Raw genomic sequence first — 15,659 nt, forward strand, 5'->3', positions numbered from 1 at the left:
GGCACATATGCTCAACTTGGTGCTAGAGGTCTTCCCTGATACCTTTGGGGACCTTTATTGGGTGTGTAGCCTTGTGAAGAGGCTGTTTTGTAAGACCAGCCAACATCGCCTGAAGCTGCATGCAGGCTCTAGGCTTGGCTTCATGTCAGTGTTTGCTGTCTTGACCAGATGGGCCTCGTAGAATGATGGTTGTGTGGTAGCTGAAGAACCATGACATTTTATATGATGTGATATCCACCTTACCACTGTCTTCGAAGGTTGTTTGGGATCTAAGAGCACTTCTAGAGGAAAAAATATGCATTGAAAGCCCAGGCCATTGTTGAGCACATTACTGAGATCCACCCTCACCAAACTGCAAGACACATCCAGACCATCCTCTGCCATCTACGGAGAGCTGGACAACCTCTATATGTCGTTTGAGTACAGAAGCACTGCAGGTGCTGAAGACTGGTGTTCTGAGACTAGACGGCAACTGATGGCACTGGATGTGGGGGAGAGGGCTGCCTGCTCTCAGCTTTTCCAGCAGGCCATGGCTGAATTTCTGCAAAGCTGCAGGCTGTGATGGAAAGACATCCTTTCACGGAGCTCCTCAAATCCCTTTCAGTGTTTGACACAGCAAAGTATTTATTCGAGGCCCTGAAAGCAGAGTGTATACTTCAGTGGGGCATACAGTATGCTTATCACTCACAGAGAATCCTCACACTTTATACAGAGACACAAACAGCCCATTGTATAACAAGGCAATGATTCCCCTTAATCTCCGACCCTGGAGACAGCCTGACCATGCACACTTATCCCCTGCAAGGACACATCTTATCTATACAGCTGGAGCCCAATGAATTATACCAGGAAACACAAAGTTATGAGTGTCATAAATGACCCTGGCCTGAGAGGGCCTCAACATCTCAGTACACAACGTCAGCATCTCAGTATATTTCCGTCACAGTCAGTATTTTTTCTCCCACATTTTTCCAACAAATGTTAGCTGATAAAATAACATCTCAAATTCAAAGGTTTTAAAAAAAATCTACTAAACATTTTCTTAATTCAGCTTGATTTTACTGTAGGTTATTTTAATGTATTGTGTGTCTTTATTTTTGCTCAAAAACAATCTTTGATATCTTAAATTAATCATGTATCAAATTTCAAGCAAAAAACATTCCAGTGTGCATGACCAATCACCTGCAGCTGGATTCAACATTCATTAACACTTCTAGCACACACAGCACAGCCCACAACTCCACCCACAACGCCATCTGCTTTAATAATGAAACTGTTCATTAGACTCACTCTGGACAACAAACTGAGCTTTGAACAACACACCACTGACATCCACAAATGCTTCTAACAAAGATTCTCTGCCATCCTCAAACTAAAATCACTTTTGGTTGCTGCTCTACAAAAGTATAATTTAACTGACAGTTACCATTCTCCTCCACGTTTCTTTCACCACGTTAGCTGCCTCCAACAGGAACAAACTCATCGGACACATCACACACAATGCCTCCAAAATGTATTGGCCTCTCCACCCCCAACCTCTCAGACCTCAACACCAAAGCCATTACACATGGAGCCCGCACCAAAGCACATGACCCCAGGCACCCCCTCTACCTGTTCTTCACATTGCTTCCATCTGGTCACAGATACAGATCCCTGGGCTGGAAACAGACACATTTTGTCCCCTCTTCCATAGCATCACTAAACAAAATACCCCAGGAACTGTCATGTGTATATGTGCTATGAGTATAGGTATGTGGATGTATCCTGTATGGATGTCTTTCAGGTAAATATGTTGTCTATCTATCAATCCGGTATATTATATGACTGTGTAACACAAAAAATTAAAAACAAAAAACAATTCAATGAAAAGTATTCAAAACTTCTTATACCTCTTAAGTTGCCGGTGACCTACTGTAGTGCCACAACAACCACAAACAAATACCATTCACACTTGCAAACACATATACAGTACACTCTTTAGAGACTTTTACAGACATACATACACAAACACAAACACACCACATTGTAATTGATTGTTTTTGTTGCCATCATCATTATTATGACTATTACCATTATTGTTATTGAAATTTCTTATTCCTCTCATTTGTTTCTATTTATTTATTCACTCATTCATCCACTTTTTAAAAATTATTTTCTACAGACTGTCCTGTTCTTTGTTTCTACTATTATGCTGCTACAAATATAATCAATTTCTTTAATATTTCTATACCCGAACTCACTCCACACGCTGCAACCCTACAACAATCATTCACAACACATCTTCTACATGCATGTCTACAGTTAATCTCTCTATTTCTATATTCTTCGTGTTAACCTTTATCCACCATCACCTTCCTATCTGTCTTTCATTCTTGTGTCTTTGTTACAAATAAAAAAGTAATTAAAAAAAATTAGCAGCATGAAGTCGGCATTAGTAACTACAGTGTATGTTAACAGTCCCTGGAGAAAAAAAAATGTAGAAAAGAAGAAATGAAAAATGTCAAAGCCTGAACTGATGAGAAGATGAATCTTGGATGATACTTTGAATAATGATGCCAATGACCCAGCTGCCAAAACAAGAAGAAATAATGGCTTCAAATAATGACTTGTCAGGATTTGTATGAGGAAATGGGACAGAAATAGCCCTCTTAAAAAAAGAAAAAAAGAGAGAAAAAAAGATGTGTCTATTTTTACTCTGTCCTCTTCTCCTTTGTCTAATTTTAGTTAAGAATTACTCTTGCTGGCGGCCAGGCAGAAGTCCCATCCATCTGCACAAGGGTGTTGCAAATATTACAGGAACAAGTGAAAATTTAAACACCAGGATTCACGTGCACAAAAATGCATAGTTCTCAAAGTCCCATCAATTTGTTCATTCAGAGGTCAATTTAAGTCTGTAAAGTTTCACATATTTTGGGGTCTTTTGGACTATGATGTCATTCTAAAACACACCACAGATAATGGTATCATTGACTTAATGAGATGTTTCACCTTCCCTTCCCCCAGCTGATGGTGAGGCATTAGCCCAGCGTACAGGACACAAGAGAACACTTTGCTGTTCCAACATCCAGATTCATGGGCAAAGCATTTGGCTCTTAACTGGCCATCTGAAATTAGAGCAATTCTTTCTATTCTGCTCTCCTACCCCACAGGACTGCTCTGTGGGTCAAAAACTGAGTAAAGGTTTGGGGTTTAATTAGAGAAAAAAGGACATATATATGGCAGTTTTCAACATGACCTATAGATATGCTGCCATTCAGTAATTCTACATCAAATCATCAAATAGTGACCTTCTGAAAAAATCATACTGTGCTGCACTCTTACATAAAGTCATCACTTTTAAAGCTATGAAACATGAAACTTAGAGATTAAAGTAGTCAAGGGTAAACATTGTAAATTAGAGCACAGATTGAGTAGGGGGGCTGCTGGTATACATATATGTAATGCAATGAAAAATTGACTGCAGTATTGTATTTTTGTACTTATATACTTTTTATTTTTATACTTATTACATTTTGTGTTGTCCAAAGAGTGTTAAGATACATACACTATAAATATAATAAAATATATACATAGGATAACATACTATACATAACATACTATTACATATATATTATAAGTATGCAAAGTTGTTGAAGTTTTAAAAATGCAATGAGGTAGAGTAGGAGTATAAATATGTGCAAATTCACCATGAGCAAAGTTATTGAAGGAGGAAAATAGAGTGAAGTTTGGTTGAGACAGAAACTATAAAGCCGAGGGTCCTCTGTTAGACAGAAGTGGCGTGTTGTTGAGAGTTATTGCTTTTGGCAGGAAAGATGTTCTGTATCAGTCCTTGTGACAGTGAAGCTGAGCCCGTCTGTTAGAGAAAGTGCTCTGCTGTTTGTCCAGTAGGTGGTGGAGAGGGTGGTCAGGTTTATCTATAATGGATAACAGTTTGTTCAGTGTCCTCTCCACCACAACTTCAAAGGTGTCTGGTTTGCAACCAATTATGGAGCAGGCCCTCTTAATCAGTGTATTAAGTCTGTTGGTGTCACAGACTACAGCAACAGGATGGTCACAACAGACTGCTAGAAGATTTCTTGCTGCACATGTTGAAGGATCTCAGCTTTGTCAGATAAAATAAAAGACTCCAACTGATGCCAAAATAAGCAAAAGTGATTGTTAACATGTATTAAAGTATGACCACCATATTAAATCCCTCCAAACTATCTTGAAACTACTTGTACTAACATTAACATTAAATGGATGACTCTGTAAAGTAAAATCAGCTTTAAATTAGATAGATTGTTAGCCTTATTTGGCTCACTGTTTTGAAGGTCCAAACATTTGCTACTTGTATGAATATGAGCCACTCTCATCAACTCATATAGAAATTTTTTTCCAGAAACCCAGCTCTGAATGTACACTACTGCTAGGTACCAAACACAAAACAGACAAAGTTAGTGACTTCCACATGGAGAAAGTCATCTTAAAACTGAAAACTTAAATATTTTAGTGAGTAGAGAGCAAACCAGAGCTGAAACGACCAAACCAGAGCTGGACTCACATTTGTCAAGTGGTCAGAAAGACATCTCCAAATGAATGCTAAAGTCTGATAGATGTTAAAGTAGGTAGCTTGATAACACTTTAGCCCGAACAACTTTATAAGCTCAGGATGTGGTCATGCCTCTTTGTTATGATTTGTGTCATTTTAATCCAGAAAGGGACCTTCACAGTATATATGTAATCCACATTAGAAAGCTACAGTTTGATGCAACTTATTTATCTCGGCAATATGACAATCAAATCTTTGTAGCTCTCATCAAGAGGCAATTTTTAAAAAAAAAACAGCAAACTATAAAAACTGTACAATCCAGTTACAATTCAGTGCAGTTTAGACTGCAAGACATCTTGTAATGCCGATCTTTATAGATGCGGTTGAAAGAACAAACATTGCACATCTGACTATCTGTCAGAACCAGCATCTTTCTACCTGCAGATTTTCCTGATGTGATTCCACTGCAACAACCACACTATTGTAAAGCCATTTTGTAAAGCCATTATGTTCAGGCAGATCATTTGACAAACAGCCAGAACAATTACACCACACACACATATGCATATACCATATATACTTTATACATGCACCAACACACGTTCGCACAAATCCATACACACATATTTTCATAAACAACACACACTGCCCCACAAATAAGAAAATACAATTCGCCAAGAGTCTTTTCAAGTGATTTACACGCTCTCTCTGTTTGTCCTTATTTGCACTGTTTCATGTTTGAACTGGAAGCTGCATATTTTTAGATAAGAGTATCACCATTCTGTCAAATTACATTCAGAATTATCAGACAACCAATGAAATCTTCCAAACAATCAAACAACAAAGTCTCGTCAACTCCACTGCCTCAGATAGGAGGCAGTTGATTATATCACATTGCGCAAATAACACACACACGTACACACACGTACACACACGTACACACACAAAATGGGTGTCTGAGTTGTCAAAACAATTAATCTCATGTTGCAACCTCTGATTGTAGAGGCCTGGGAAAAAATCTTCTAAAATGATACCAGTATTATTTTGTTATTCTCATCAATTTGCAAGAGATAGCTTTTTACTCTTACAAAATTAATAAAAAAATACTATAGGCAGTGACATCTTTTATTACTATAAAAGAAATCAGTTAATCTTTTGAAATAGCAAAGAAAGCACTGATTCTGTCAAAGTCAGCAAAACAATCTCAACACTGAACCACAGAGTGAATCAACTGCCACACCAACATGCAACTGTTGAAATGCCCAGAGGCCTTGTTCTGAACTGAACTGAATTTGCATTTAGCTTACACAGCAAAGTAGCTACATGGTGTAGATAGGCTCATAATGGAACCTTCTTCTACCTTAAAGAATAGGAAAGGTGTTGCTGGGGAGGTTGAGGAAGAGTCATATTTCAAACCCACAGGAATAGTATTTCAAACCTAGAGCTAATTAACATGTCCCGTTTTTCAGTGCTTGGTCATAAAAATCTGTTCATAACTGAATTGAAGTTGAATTTGTCATACACCGACTAGGTAACAAGAACATGAAGAACATGAACATCATTGACCTGATGAACTTAAAACACTAGGGTTGTCAAACAGACTAATGTAACCTGACAAATCCAGTCATTTCTCAATAGCTAATGTCCGTCTCTGTGTTTCTATATATTGCCAATCACAATTTTTATATCACAATTTTGCCACAAGGCGCACGTTTCATTAATTCGTGTGCACGTTATTAACTCGTATACATGTTTTATTAACTCGTGTGCACGTTTAATTAAATGGTGGCCACAATATAGATATAACGTGCGCACAAAATACTAATTTGTGGCCACGAAATAGGTATAACGTGCGCACGAAATACTAATTAATAATATTAATATCATTCCTGGACAGCTGGGTAAGCAAATCGAGCGCACCATCTCTATAACCTGCAATAGCCTACTTCCGGACCAAATTCTGTTCACAGTTTCAGCTTGAAATGATCTTAAAAAGGGCCCTTTTCCCTGATCATCTCCTTTGAAAGTAGCATCATGTGTGTCAGACTCTCAGCTGAGGGAATACATAGATTATATGAACCGCAGCATTTAATAATGCCACCGGACGAAGCCGTGCAGTTACAGTAGCGCTCACTGTATGTATCACGTTGCCAAGGGAACCTATAGCCTATCAGTGATCAGAATGTAGTTTGTATTGATTTGCAGGTTGTTGTTGTTGCTCTGACTGAACTACTGAATGTGTCTGTAGTGTTCTCTGGACATTTGTCCTTCAATAAAATCACAGAAGATTGAAAGTTCACTATATTATTGATCAGTCTGACGAAATGTGCTATAATTCCTTTAAACCATTATGTCAACACTGTGATGATGTTTTATGCTTGGTCCTGATTTGCTGAAGTCCGTTTTACACTGCTATATTACAGCTAATAGAACCCTGATTAGAAAATTGCGCAATCCTTTATTACCACAGATAATATCTGATCAATAAAAATCATTCCACTGTGATCTGCCGAAGACCAAAGTGATTTCATAGGACAGTGTCAGAGCTTGAGCATCAGCTGCATCAAGTTTAAAGTTTCAGAGCTGAACAATGTGCAGCTGTCACCAGAAATACGGGAGGCATTGAGAGTGCACCGAGCACCCAGGAATGATATTAATATTAATATTATTAATTTGTATTTCGAAATGGCAAATTAGTATCTCGTGGCCACGAATTAGTATTTCGTGCGCACGTTATAGCTATATTGTGGCCACAATTAAAACATGTTTTTATTACCATGATCCTTTACGGGCTCCGTACTACGGTGACATGGTCAAAAAAATTAAAATAAATTGTGGCCACAATATAGCTATAACGTGCGCACGAAATTCTAAATTGTGGCCACGAAATAGGTATAACGTAAGCACGAAATACTAATTAATAATAATATCATTCCTGGACAGCTGGGTAAGCAAATCGAGCGCACCTTCGCCGGAATTCTGTTCAGTTTCAGCTTGAAATCAGCTTGAAAAGTGCCTTTTTCTACGTAGCCTAGTGTGTGTGGATAGTTATCTGACACTTTTGGTTTTTTTGGGAATGTCATGTAAACTTTTCTGTTTTGTGGGATGTGTGCTGCTAGCTAATATTTATAGCAGTAGACTTTAGCCGCTTTATTTTTTGATGAGAATTGTGCATTTATGTAATTATGAGTGTGATACTTGCCATCTCTATTGATATGTTAATGTTTATATACTGATGTATGTTCTTGTCTCTGTAATATTTCAGTTTTACAAACAAAAGAGGAAACTTCAGTAAATACAAGAAAAGTCAAGCCTTGTGTCGTTATTGGAGGACTCATTGTATGTTAGCTGGCTGTCTAGCTTTGCACAGAAATACTGTACCATAGAGAAATACGCGCTGCAAGGGCGCAGGCGGCGTACCTGTAGGTAATGAGCACATAAGTATTTGTTCAGTAATGGTAGGCTACATAGGTGATTATAAACTCAGATAAGAGAACAAGCAAAGTACTGTATTTCTCACATATACAAACAATTACATGCAATAATGAAGACATCCTGTTTCTGGTGTGCGGTTCACAGCGGCTCTCAGTCATTGTGAGGTGATACTGCAGGGTGAGGTGGAACAGCAGGTGATGAGGAGCCCAGCATGCGGCCGTCATCAGACAGATTTACCGTTTGGACAGTAACAGCAACTGCATGATTTGTCTCTGCACAAAAAGCTCCCAACAGATTGAGTGTGATTGTCAGATTGTCTGAGTTTAGGAACAAAAGGGATTTCGTTTCAGATGTCATTTTTGAACATCAGATTAAGGAATTCTACAATTCTGACACATTTTGAGCTAACTCAAAAGCAGTGTGAAGTGGGGAGTAAGTCGAGTGTCTTTTCAACTGAGCATTTGTAATGTGTTCCTGCATTGTTAATATGAATGAATCAGTAAACCTTTCTTGTATTCATCCATTCTCAGCTCTTTATTGTAACACAGTTTTATGGTTGATGACAATATTGATGGACAATGGATACATAAATGCAACCTTTGTTCAAATCACAAACCATTTGGCAAACAGACAACTGTTTTATTACACATCAAATTCTGTTGCCAAATGTCATCTCAGGAAACTGTTAGGAAGAAGATAACAGCTGGCATAATGCTCTTTATACAAATGCTCTGATAATGTTCCTGTACTTAAAAACCTGAAAACAAACATGACTTGTTTTGATCTCATAAGTTTCACTGGTATGACTATCAATTTTCAATAAGTATCACATTTTAAGATAACCCATTTCCTTTTTTTATTAGTTTCAGGTCAAAATATTGCATAGGCCTGGGCATAACTGAGGAGCTTAAGTTGGACTTTGAAGGCTTTATTTTCCCAAAATAGGGTTTGTGTGTGTTTGTGTGAGAGAGAAATAGCTTTACTTCTGTAAAGCACCTGACATTTTAAAATATAACAAAATATAATATAAAAGACCCCAAATTTGAATATACATCAATATAAATGTGCTGTCAATTGTAGAACGAAGATAAATCAACATACTGGTACTGCAGCTTATTTTTTTTAACAATTAATATAGGAAAGCTAATACATTTGAAGCCTGCAGTTCTATCACACCGTTGCTTATTGTTGAACTCCTCATTTATGCTTTTAAGTACATTCAGCATCCTTAAATAAACATACAAAATCAGTTTTGAAAATTTGCTGGTTAGGGTTTGAAAAGTGATCAAGTTCTGTCACTGTTTCATTTACTCAGCATCGATACATTTTCGTAGGTTGCATTTTGTTACTTATTATTTATTGAGATAATTCATTACTACAGACAGTACCAATAACAATCATATCCAAATATTTTAGTTTGTTTGTTTCATCGTCCAACTGAGAAGATAGATGATGTGAATAATTCACACCTCACAGCAAAAATGAGCATATTAAAATAAAAAACTAAAGCTGTTCCATTTATCCAACTGCTTTTAATGTTGAGCCAACCAATCTTATATAAATAAACGGCAAACATTGGGCTCATGCAAGAAGCCATACAAGAACAAATTCCCTCTTATTTTCGTTTGTACACATTGATCTTATTTTGTCAGAAGGCTATCCATTGATTTCTGGGATTCAACAATATTTTCTTATTTTTTGCTATTCTCTTAAGTAAGACATTTTAAGAGTGGTCAAAAGCACTTGTACCAAGACAAAAAAAAAAGACATCTAATTTTCACAGTTCACAAATTGTTTGTCCAACGCAAGGAAACATGAGCCTTAAATTCAAAGAACATAAAAAATGAATGAATATCATATAATGAAAGGCCCAATAACATCCCTTCTCTCCTTACTACTACCTTTGAATATTCACACACATGCTCACAAACACACATACTTTGTCTACTTGACCCTTCTTTCACACCGACATTCAGTTGACCGATGATGAGGAGTCATATCGGTACATGTGTCAGCAGTGTTGGCCTAGAGAAGGGCCTGTCTGCTGTGTCAGGGTGCTCCCTGATTTAACCTCACAATGGGCCACTGTGAGCATTAAGTGGCAATATAAATGGAAATTAGGCCCTCCAATATAGAGAAGATAGAGTGCAAGGAAACACTATATGTTTCGAGGTAAGTAAATATGATAAAGATGTCATGGAAATGATTGCCAGGATTACTTGCTTGTTGGTGAGGACATAATCCTCAGAGTGAAAGCCTCTTTTGAGAACTGTGCAGTTATGTATTTATTTATTGTTTGAATGCACTCTATTCTTTTGTACTCCAACCTAACTGAGTGTGGTTAATATTTTTTTTGCTATTTAAAGCAGCTGCAAACTCAACCAAAAACAGTCTTGATAGCAACTTGATCATATATGATACCATATGATCACCATAGTGTCATTAAAGATAACAATACAAACGATTTTGAGTCCTAATTTCAATAAACTTTTGCAGAATCTGCTGGAAACTGAAAGGGAAAAGGTCTCCTCGGAGTTGGTCATAGAGGACATTCACCTGGAGAGGAGCTAAATAATCTATAACCAGAGACTATTTAAATTTTTTGCCACAAGCGTGCCTCTACAAACCCTCAAATGCTCTGCCTTAACTGTTCAATGAGGAGAAAGAATCATGTTTATTCACTGAAAATGTCAGAGCAAGTCAAATGCAGCCAGACTAGATGAAGTCCAGTGACTGACAATGTGAAAGTGAGATGGTTAGCAGTCAACAATCTGTCACAGACTGTTTTTTCAGACACAAAAATAACGTGGCCGGAGTGAAGATGGACAACTTGAAGGATCAGCTCGAGTTTTTTCAGTTCTGTCTTAACACAATACTGATGTGCCCTTAAGTTCATGGATCGATCAAGTCTTTATCACTATAACAATTCCTACTCTCCAGACTGGCCCTTAAGCTCTTCTCTTGGAATATGACTATGCTGTAAGAGACGGGAGACAAAATCTACATCCAACGTTTGGTGAAAAAAAAAAAGAAGCATTCCACTCCTCCAGCTGAACAAGCTAATATGAAGCTTCAGCTGCCTGAGTTAATGAGATCGAGACGTGTCTTCCAACGTTGAAGTTTATTTAGTATTAAATCTCCATACATCAACAAGCAAATAATACTTCATTCATGTGTTTCATCTGTTTAGATTTTGCATTTTGATTGCTGCCAGAAATCTATTGTTCAACAAACATACTGCACCATATTAAAATTGTATCATAACTATTACAAAATGGCAGTAACTTGTAGATGACCCAAAGGTTAACCCATTTGAGATGCACAGCAGCCGGGGTCATTCTGCTTGACATTTGGTCAATACGAAACACGTACATTTATCAGCAGCATAGATATTTCACCAGAACGAATCATACATTTGATAATTGATGATAATTAGTGACTTTTCCATGCATCTAGGGGTGAATTTTTGTTTTCGTTGTCTCTTGTGTGACTGCCAACCTATAAGGGTTTAATCTTGCCTCTCACCCAGTGTGTGCTGGGATAAGCTGCAGCCCCTTTGTAACCCTGCACAGGATAAGTGGGGTATAAAATATGGATAGATGGATGTTTGCTGTTGTTTTTGTCGAGAGGGAGCATGACTCAGCGGTCAACCACTGGGACTGAGACCAGCAGGTTAGAGGGGAACAGTCTGTTTTCTCAGTGCTCTCAAATGTCAAATTGCAATCTCACGTCTCAGCTCACCTGAACCTGCCACATTTCATTTGATGTTTGGTTATCAGACTGGGGTCGTAAATCCTTATCCCCTTCTTTCTCCTCAATCAAAATACTAGACTTGTGTTTTTTAAGACAAGGAACTTTGAACGATACTTGGTTTCAGTGAGATGTCCTGATGGACTTGGTGTGACTTACCTGATTACTTCATTACTAAATTAAATAAAAAAGTTAAACTTGTAAAGTCATACATTGATCTACATCTTTTTCTGAAGACTGTTGTTTCAATTTCTTCCCACAAATTTCCTCATGTGCCCCGCAGGAGCTGCATTAATTTTCGTCATTAAAATGAGCTGAGAGTACTTCATGTGGTCGTTGATAGGTTTCAGTAACACGGCAGCTATTCACACTTCACTATCTCAAAAAGAAATCAAACTCATGTCCTCAACATTTCATGCTTAATAATTCCCCAGTGAGACTAATTACCCGTGATGATTGGTTAAAAAAAAAAATACAGGCATGCTGTCATCTCTCTGACTGAGGAGGCAGGGGGGTGGCAGGAATATGACAAAGAAGTCTGAAGTAGTTGGATGAAAAATGCTGAAACAAAGAGAGTACAGGCTGATTGTATTCACTCCTCACATTAAAACTCCATGGCCACCAACACTCTGCAGGTCAAGAATCGTTGCTTTAATTTATGCAGAATAATACATTTCACAAGTAGGGGTGTTTTTTTCAGTTGTAATTATTTGATATGTGGTCAAGGTTTTTCTCCAGCATTTTGTACGGGTTGCATTCATTCTCAGGAGGGAGGAAAATGCAAATATAATCAACATCTTGAGGCCTTTCAGGCAAGTTGATGCAAGGTCACACATACTGATGCTAAGTGTCCTGCTTGAGTTTCCATGAAGTGAACATATTACTGATGAAAGATCAGAGGCTCTTGCTGTTTTTACATTTTTTACCACTGGAAAATCTTATTGAAATTCATTGTGCTTGGTTAAAGCCACTGTGAAGACACAAAAGATAGAAAACATTTCTGTCTGTACAGAGTGGCTGTATGTGGATGTTTGTTGTGGCTCACACACAGTAGACTTGTTCAAAATGAGGAGAGAAGAACTGTGAACTCCCTCTGTGGCAATATACTGTAGCAGACTTGCCAGTGTTATGTAAGGTAGTGATTGCTCTTTTTAAACATGATGGCACCTTTGTGCTTTTCTCAAGTCCTGGTTTATCTTTTCTTTATATTGGCAAAGACTGCATCTATTACATGATGAAAAATCAGTAGTTTGGTGCTTACCAAAATCTGCAAAACAATGCAATAAATGGGCCAAATCACAGACTTTTCTGAGTTCTTAAGGAAAGAAGTACATTTGCTTTTAATCTCTAAGAGGCTTACCCCCTCCCCTTCTGTGAGAAGAAGTAATGTTTATAATCCCTTAAGACACACATTTATCAAAGTTATGGAATTAGTAAGGACACATCTTCTTAGTGGTGTCCTTCATCAGAATCAATTCAGACTAGTTTGAGAGAAAACCAACACTCAGATGACATGTTTAATAATAACACAATCAATCACTGGTCTTCAATATAGAAAATACTGTTGATTTTTTGGGGTATTCACTTTTTTTCAATTTGTGTCATCTAATTGAAGTTGTACCTACTACTTGAAGTTGATTTCTAGTGTTTTCCCTTTTGAAATTAAGCACTTGTTATCTACGCAACAGGGTTATGCATATGTGAAGAGAGTAGCAAGTAATATAACTGTTGTAATTTTTTTTTTCATCATTCATATGGATAGCATTTTGCTAGAGAGCAGATACTTTCTCAGAATATTAAAGGGGAACTATTATGCCCATTTCCAGTTCTTATTTTGGGACACTAAAGTAGCTTTACATGATTCACAGTTTTAAAAAAACCCAACCTTATTTATCTGATACTGGCCCTTTATGCAGCCCCTCAGTTCAGCATCTGTTTCTAACAGTCTTAGCTCTGTCTCTTTAAGGCCCAACTCCTGATGGGCTCACTCTGTTCTGATTGGCCAGTTCTCCGGAAGCCTGCCAATGGGAAGCCATATCAGAGTCATGTTGAGTTACCACCAATGCAAGACCAACATTTCCTGCTTTTGCTGCTTCATATTAAAAGCTTTTAAATGACTAAATAACAGGACATTTTACAGGAATTCCTCAAAGAATTAGCAGAGCTTCATTAGCAGTGATGCAAAGCAGTTGCGATGCTAAACAGCCACAGTGATGATGATGTTGGATAAAGAGCTGCAGACAATCAGCAAATTATTTCTTTTACTTTGCTGTGCTGTGTAATGGAAAAACACTGCGCCAACTCGATTCGACTCATGGCTGGGCATGACTACCCCCAAATCAATGAAGAAATGCCAAAATGTTAGCGGAGCAGAGCAGTGAACACACATATATACCATATGGAGAGATCCATCACAAGCTATAATTCAAGATGGTTATTTTCAACTGAAACCCGATCACCTCAAGACTTATGTCCAATATGTTGTTCATCTTATGCATAAAAGAGAACTCCACCATTGTAGCATTGTACTTCTATAGCAGTACTGAAGGCTGGCAGTAGGCTACTGCTTGTCTCAGTGTGTGCTGCTGTTTTAACATTTCACTCACGGAGCATCAAACCAGTATAGTCTGTGCTTGTCTTGTGAGACATTAGCTGAAGCATAATGGTTGTTAGTTTGGCTACTTTTTGTGTGTAATGGTGTAAATTATTTAATGCCTATTTAAAGCTTGTCATCATCTCTGAAACCACCATATTAGATTTTTTTTTTTTAAACAAAGCATAGACTAATTCATTGCTTTGACTATATTAGTTGTAGGTAATAAATAGGCAATGAATAAAATAATGAATTAATTAAAATAATAAATCAAATAGTCTTTAGTTTACATCTTCATATTCGTGCCATAATCTGTACAGGCCTACATCGGGCACTAAACCATACATGTACATTAAAGATTTTTCTTAATACATTTTACAACTGTTTTTTTCTGTGCTGCCTTTCCTGTAGCTTTGCCAGACTGTTATACAACAAGTAATTTTAAGTCAAAGAAGCAGAACGTGTTTATCATAATTTATTCCTCTAGAAAAAGAGAACATAAATATAGAAAGAAAGGACAAAAAAACAGCCTCATCTATCACACGTTTGATTCTCTACACTGACTCAACACAACAATGGCTGTAAGATAAATGGAGCAGTGGCTTCGACGAATATGAATGTAATTTACATAACAGCAATCGATTTTCATGTATAAAAACTAATTTTAGTCACTGAAGCTGCACAAGGACAGAGGAATGATTAATTTAACTTTAAGACCCGCATGTAATCTCCTAAAACTTCATTCACTGCATTAGGTAAAGGACAACCTCTTTCTACCACAGATTGCAGGTCAAGCTCAGAGGTCACAAAAGGTCAACAGTAATTAGTCACTGATGAATTAGGTGTTTTCACCTAGTGGAGACATAGCTAATCAGCATGTAACCTGTGTGTTTGGTCAGGACACAATGTAATTTTCTGACTGTGCAATAGTGGAATAAGATTATCCTGACTTTGGTGGCATATAAATTGGCACCCGCAATGCTGACTCACCTGGTGTGCAGACAATGCAATGCAATTCTCAAGCTATTTTTAAAGACTGAAAATCTTTGAACAGCTAACTTCTTTTTATACATTGTGTACAATGTATTTCACCCAAGTGAGAAAAAAAATGTAATAATCAGTGGTTTATCTAGTGAAAAATACCTGGCAAAAACACTTTCCTTTTATTTTACAGTCCCTCTTTTTGTTATTATAAAAATAAAAATAAAAATATTTGTCCACAGAAACTCACTCGCTCACTTGGAGGTGATCTTTTAATAGCCAGTATGAACAGGAGGAATGATTACAGTGAGAAAAACCTCTTTCAGTGTTTATGTGGGCACCTGAATCTTTTTTAAGACTTAAAACTGT

This window comes from Scomber scombrus, chromosome 8 (assembly GCF_963691925.1).
Source record: "Scomber scombrus chromosome 8, fScoSco1.1, whole genome shotgun sequence".
Lineage (NCBI taxonomy): Eukaryota > Metazoa > Chordata > Actinopteri > Scombriformes > Scombridae > Scomber > Scomber scombrus.